The sequence below is a fragment of the Melospiza melodia genome, chromosome 17 (genome assembly GCF_035770615.1).
Source record: "Melospiza melodia melodia isolate bMelMel2 chromosome 17, bMelMel2.pri, whole genome shotgun sequence".
Classification (NCBI taxonomy): Eukaryota; Metazoa; Chordata; class Aves; order Passeriformes; family Passerellidae; genus Melospiza; species Melospiza melodia.
Genome location: NC_086210.1, coordinates 9,130,134 through 9,137,683, shown reverse-complemented (window position 1 = coordinate 9,137,683; position 7,550 = coordinate 9,130,134).

The window sequence follows — 7,550 nt, the reverse complement described above, 5'->3', positions numbered from 1 at the left end:
ACTCAGCTCTGAAGGACTCTGAAGGACTTGGTCTCTGAGACCAGGAGACCAAAACGAGGAGTCATGTGAAAACAAGTTACAGAAGCATTGATGTTCATGAGCAGAAAACTTGAGAATGAGAGGGCTGTGAGATACAGACACAAAGGTAACCAGGAAAAATCAACCTCTACCATTTGATTTTGCAGCCTTGCTTGCACCCAACATTAGAATCTTAGCTTCTCTGCTTCCAAGGATGCACTTTGCCCACGTTCACTGATGTGTAGCTTGCTCTGTCATTCAGAACTTCTCTAAAACAGCCTTTGCACATAAAAAAAATGCTTCAGGCATGACCTTAGCACCATCTCCAAAACAGAGACCTTGGCACCACTGGAAATAGCCAAGCAGTGGTTCTGTAGCTGTCCAATATATTCCCAAGTGAATCCCCATTCCCCTAGAGTGGAAGATGATGATTTTCAGTGACATTTTGGGCCAAGCACTAAACAGCCACTGGAAAGGAAGTCTGCTCATCCCTGTTCTTATCCCTTACCTTTCCAAAGGCGTCCCTCAGCTCTTTGTCCCTTGTAAGACCAGGACTGGTGGAATGATCTGTGTCCTTGGCCTGGCTCAGTGGGAGGCCTGGGAATGGAAGCAAAGGTTCCTGTAAACCTCTGACAGACTTCAAGCCCCCAAAACCACAATGCTGGGCAACAGGCAAGACAGGTTCCGGAGTGCAGAGCTCTCAAGACACAGAGATTGGGATTGAGAGCAGCAAGGTACAATGCCTAGACCCTCTCCCAGGGGATGGACTACTGGCAACAGACATGACATGACTCTGTTGGCCAGCAGACTGAAACCTGCTGCATGATGAAGGCCCCAGCCCCTGCATGCTGGAAAGCCTCTGTGTGTGATAGAGAAGGGCAGAGAAGGAGATTGCCCTTGACAGAGATTCTTATCTGCCCTTATTCATGCTGATTGTAGTAAATACCATCTTTCTGGTTCCTGAAAGAAGCCCCAGGTTCTAATACCTGGATGCATTTAGATCAACATTGTCTTCTCTTTGTTGGAATATTTCATAGGACATTCAAAGAAAATCTGAGCATTGCAGGAGTGCAGGAGTGTTAGCCAAGTGTGAACTGTGTTCTTGACACTAGATATTTCATTTTCCCCAAGGATTTTCATTCTAAACTGTATGAGATTGGGCCACTTTCAGGCCAGGATGACTAAAGGCTGATTTTCTAGTTGCAATTCTATACAACAACTTCACAGAGGATAAATTAAGTGGCAATGCAGTAGAAAAAAGGCAATGTCTTAAATCAGGATTTTTTGCCCCTGCAGAATGGTCAGCATAATAATAAAAAAGGAGACTTAGATAGCGGCTCTGTGAAAGGAGGGCCTTGGAAGGTAAATGCATTTGGGATGTTGGCAGGGAAACTACAGATCCCAAGGTAACCTCCTTGGGACCACTGCTGTCAGTCAGGCCAGCAAAAGGGACACACAAAATGTAACAGAGGTGGAGATGCAATCTAAAGCATCTGAAGCTCCATAATTCCTGGGACACATTTCCTGCAAACTTCTAAACAGCTGCACAGGGAAACATGCTCCTGCTGGCAGACACTTGAGGCAGGCCAGGGCACAACCCTGAGCCACTTACCCAGAGCTAGTACGGGCACAGTCTGGCCTCTGGGCTGCCCTGGGACAGCAGGGAGCCCAGAGCCCTGTGCTCCCCAGGAATGGCTCAGCTGCACATGCACCCTCCTGCTCCTCTGCCTGCCCCACAGCTCAGCAGCCCTACAGCTCCAGGGGCACTGGCAGCAGCACAGCTCATTGCAGGGGCACATGCAGGGCACAGCTGTTCCCTGGCAATGTGCACAGCTTCTCTGGGCTGCCACAAGACCCTTCCTCCTGCCAGCCAACAGCCCAGCTCCCCCTGCCCTCTGTCCTTGTCCTCCCTGCAGTGCCCCTGGGGCCGGTGCTGCTCCACGGCTCTGCCGGGGCTCCTGGGCCAAGGCCCCTGAGCCTCCCGCGAGCCCCGATTTCCATTCCCAAGGCCGGGCTCCGGCACAGGAGGCTCCAAGCCCAACAGCTCAGCCCGTTTCCTTGGCAACAGAGGCATCTCAGCTCTGTCTTGAACCCAGAGCTCTTTCCCTTCTTCCTCTGGGTTTTTGCTGTAGGCTCAGAAGCAGCTGACATTCAGGTACAAGAGAAGAAGTGAGTTAATTGAACTCATGCCTTTACAATCAACTCATCTAATGGGTGAGGAATTCAAAGTGTACTTTAGTTACTGAGAAGATTGCTTGGTTTTTTATTTTTCATGAAACAAGAATCAGTTTAATTTCTCTGAACAATATGGAGCTGGCAAGCCAAAAGAGAAGGGCTCTACTAGTTCATGTGATGCCCATTGCCTCCCCACTACTACAGGATCCCTTTCCTTCCAAGCAGTTGGGAATTCACAGTGGTCTCTAGAATCTGATCCTGGCAAGGAAGTCATTGCTTTCAAAAGTAATTTTAAAGGCCTTTGTTTCTGTAGGTCCCACTCAGTTCCAGGTGGGGTATTGCATTTTTGGGATTTTTATATTACTCTTTACAACAAAAGAAGTGCTGGGACACAAACAATGGCACCACGTTTCAGATAAAAAAGAAGCTTTGCTTTCTGCATTAGTGCCCAGTATTCTGTGAGCCTGTATTGGTAGGGAACAAAGTGCTCATCCCAAAGTTCCACTTTTGCTGTACTTACTTGTTCCAGGGGTTTATTCCCTGCTGTCTTTTCAGCAGAGACACCCAAACACAACATAAACATGACCTGCCTCAAAACATTTCTGATCTTGGCTAATACTGTCAATTCAAAATATTCCTAATGGAAATAGCAGAGGGTAGGTAATTTTGAAATACTCTCCAACAAAGCAGTTAGAATTAAGAGAACTAGTTCTTTACATGGCTGCACAGAGAATAAAATCATATGGCAGGCAAGCAGGATGAGTGTCTTAAACCCAGATTCCTTCACCCTGTGGAATGCAGTGGTCAGTAATAAAAGTGAGACAGGTAATGTTTAATGAGATAGGTCATTTCTAGTCCAGAATTGATCCAGCAAAAATGTCACCTTACTTACTGAGCAATACTATTTTCTAGTGCATTAAGCATTTCAGCTTCATATCAGCAATGAAGGAGTCATTCCAAAGGGGGGCCGTAGCCAGGATTTGGCAGAACTAACCCTGACCCCCAAAGGGACCAGGGGATCTGATCCCTTGTTCTGCATCAGCAGAATTATTTCTCCAAGTCTCATCTCTCCTATCATTACACACCCAGAGATGGCAAAGGAACAACAACAGTGTCATTGAGGCTTTCAACTTGAAAGCATTGCCTGACCCAGATGCACCAGAGACTGCATTTTGTCTGGCACAATTCCACTTGTCAGGGATCAGGCAAGGCAGGGACAGGGACAAGGCAGAAGGCATCTCCTGCCCCAGCCTCAGCCTGCAACACTGACACAGGCAGAGAGAGCTGGGAAGAGATTTGTCATTGTGAACCTGCCATAGGTGGCTTTGGGCTTGTTCTGCCACAGGATGACAAACTCACACCCTGCATAGGATGTATCCATTTGGAAGGCTCTTTCTCCTTCACTGGCAAATTCAAAAGAACTTTCTATCATAGGAAGTTTCCCTATTTCTGCCAATACAAAACCAGGCAATGTCCATGAATCCCCTTCACATCTCAAAAGGTTCCGCTCAGAAAGTGCCCCAAGGAAAGGTTTTCTGCTTCAAAAGCAGGAGGAAGGAGGGGGAACTTCTCTCATTTCATGCTAAAAGCCTTCTTTCCCCTGCTAATTGTGACACTAAAAAGGCTGCAGGGAGATAAAAAGAATGAGCAGCATGGAGAGGAAGGTATCCTCTTCCAGCGCTGCATCTCTATGGCCCCCAGGTACCACTCAATACTTGACACTGGAGGAATTTTCACTGTGCCACCAGAGAATGCTCCCAGTGACTGGCCTCTGGGAGAGTCCACTGAGCCCACAAAAGAATTGAAATGAATTTAAGGAAATTTTGAGAAGAATTGGTTTTAACCAAGCTTTCCAAATGTCACCTCTGAGTCAAGAATGCAATGGTCATTTTAGGACAGACATGCCCTGTACCTACCTGCAGGTTCAGAATTCTCTTTGCTTCTGCAGCTGGGTCTTGACCTGGAGAAAATGGAGGACAAAAGAACATGTGAGGAGGTAGAAAGAGAAGGGAGGGAAAGGGTGTACCATGAAAGGAGGCAAAACTTTTAAACATGGTCACTGTGATGAAGGGGGAAATGAAACACACAAACCCAACAAGATACAAAGCTGATTCATTGTCCTTAAGTTTGCCATTGCTGGAGTCACATAGAGGTGGCCAAGCTCCAGCTAAAACACAGCAATAATTCTTCAACCTGCATCAGAATTCCCCAGTTCTGCTGCCTCTCCTTTTGGAGCCAAGTGGCTCCTACAGCCTCTCTGAAGCAGCAAGAGCTGCTGAGCTGCATCATGACTCTGAATGGAGGGCAGCTACTTTTGTACAGCTGCCAAAGCTTGACTTTGCCTGCTTGTGGCTTACCCTGGTGACATCCTCATGCCACATGTGGTCAGAGCACTGCTGTCTCCTCAGAATGATATTACACCTGCAGACTCTTTCAAGAAAACAAAGCCTGGTTTCCAACTCAGATGCTAGGGAAGGATGTGCAGATCACACCTTAAAAGCCACTGAAGATTCACAATTGGCATGATACTTCTGTGACTCCCTCTTTATTGTTAGCTCTTGCATAAGGGTTATAGCTACATTTTCTCTTCCATATCCAAGCCAATATTTTTCCATCAGGTACAGTCCTGTGCCTCTTCTATAGCACCTTTCCCTCTTTGATCTTAAGCCCAGATCAAAACATTAAACATCAATCGGATTGTACATCAGATTTTACATCTATACTGCAACATTTATCTGGCATCTCATTTCACTGTGGAGCCCTAGGCAGAGTGAAGATACACCTGATGTTTACAGAAGCAGCACCTGAATTTGCAGACACCTCTCCAGTAGCCAAAATTTGCCCAAGCATATTCTCATGGTTGCCAAATTTGACAGTCAAGGATAACAGCATTCAAAGACCTGCAGGACCCATCCCATGCAGTACAGTTCCCAAATGTCACCACAACAATTACAGAGGAATTCAATAGCCAAGGTCCAGCAGAGGACCCATCTTGAGGTGCTTTAAAGCCCTACCTCCTCTTCCCCACCACCACCTCTGCTCTTGGGACATTGGTGTTGCCTTTGACATTTGCACTGGATCATCATAGATGGCCAAAATGGAGAATACACAGAGGTTTGCCAAAATACATGGGACACCTGACTGGGCAAAATAACCCCACAAGATGCGAAGAGAGAGCTGAACAGCACACTGCAGCAGCAGACACCTTGGCTTACCTCATCTCCTGGGAGTCCTGGAATTCCAGCTGGGGAGAGTTTGGCAGGGACCCTGCAGCACTGCCCACAGGGGGACTCACTGCCCTGCGTATGGGGGGGATCAAAGGTGGTCCCAGCAACCCCTTCTTCATATCCCCACCACTGGAATACAGCAAGGAAGTCTGGAAAGAGTAGAACACAGTGATCAGATCAAGAATCCAGCCTTGCCTCCATTCATGCCTCAGGACATTTAGCCATGCATTTAACTGGGACCTGGCAGGAAAAGCCAAACTGATCGTCCAGCTTGGCCCAGGATGGGGAAGGGAACACAAAGTGGTGAGGGAGAAACCATGTCCCACATTTGCCACCTCTGCCCTCGTGCTCACTCCTCTGCAAGTGTGGCTGCATTCCCAGCTGGCATTCACATGTTTGACATCAAGATGTTCTGGTGTGCCACTGCCTCCACTGCCCTTTTGGATGGCATGGCAGTGGCTTTAGATCACTGTTCTCTCCCTGCCCCTAAGGCGTCTCACAGCCAGAGCTGATCTCCAGCCATGTCCCCACAAAGCCATTCTGCAGGATGTCAAAACCTGCTTTTCTCAAGCCCCTCATTTCTTCTGCTGCTGCCCTTCCCTCCTACACTTCCCCCAGCAGCCTTTGAGCCCAGGTGCTGCTGAGCTCTCAGCATGCTGGCTGCTCTCCAGCTCCCACACATCCATCAGCTCAGGCTCCCTGGCACTGAGCAAGTTCAGCAGAGCTCCCTGCCCTGCTGCTCTCTGCAAGCTCTCTGCCTGCCCAAGTTGCTCCAGGGCCTCCATGCCATGGCCAGGAATGGGGCTGGAGGCAGCAGGGGCAGGTGCACACTCATCCTTAGTATCCCATCATTTCTGGCCCAGCTAAAGAGACAAACCAGGACCTGGTTCAAACTTCACTGAAAGGGTCAGTTCTTGTCAGGGTTACACTGGGCCCTTTCTCAGCAAGGCTGAAATCATCTACCAGAGCCTTGGATTGCACATTATGTTTACCAAAGCTGTTGTTCATCTGCCTCTTCCTGCACCCCATGGCAAACCCAGAACAACTGCAGGTCATGGCCCTGCTGCAAAGGCAGTCATGGGGCTGGGGTCTGGGCTGCTCTCCCCATGGCCACCTCCCTTCCCTTCCCTCTGCACAAAGCCATGCCAGAGCACACAGCTGACCAGAAGCTGATGAAGTCCTGAAATAGCATCAGGGACAACTGTGCAGAGGGCATGGCTGTACAACTCAAAAGCTGAGCCAACCTGGAACTGACTTTGCAGGACTGCCTGTTCCTGCAAACACCTTTTTCCATCCTGATCAGACACAGCTGACAGAAACCACCACCAAGACACAGAGACAGTTCAAAGAAACCCATTGTTTAATAAATCTAGGAGGACAGTTTTTCCAGAGTGGACAACTTTAGCTGCTCTGACTGCTAGTTTGTGTTCTCTCAGCCATAAGACAGAGGAGGAACCACAGCAGAGCCCAGAAACCATTCAAAGACCTCTCCTGTTATTGATACACACTGAGGATGTGAAGTCTGCACTACACACCCATTGCAAAGACAGCCTGAAGAACAGCATCCAGCTGAGCTCTTCTTTGGCTCAGCTGCTTCCCTGGGCTCACAGCACAGGAAAAGGTCTCCAAGCTCTGGCTGCAACACATAAACTGAAAATCTACTGCACAGGACTTAGTTTGGTCTCCTTACCTTAGAACATTTTCCTTCTGAACTCTGTTCCTGGTTTTCTCTACGGTCATTATCATAGCCAGTGCCAGGTTCCTTGTTCTCTTCTTCCATGCTGTCCATTTTATTATTGTTAGAAGAAGAAGAAGAGCTGATCTGGATGGGCGGCAATAGCTTTGAGGGAAGGAGCCAAGGGCGGAAAGACTTGGAAAAAATGAACCTAGTCACACCTGCAAAGTGGAGGAATTCACACTGCAGCACCAGAGAATGCTCCCAGGGACTGGGCTCTGGGAGAGTCCACTGAACCCCCGAATGAATTGAAATGAATTTAAGGAAATTTTGAGAAGAATTGGTTTTAACCAAGCTTTCCAAATGTCACCTCTGAGTCAAGAATGCAATGGTCATTTTAGGACAGACATGCCCTGTACCTACCTGCAGGTTCAGAGTTCTTCTCTTTGTTTATG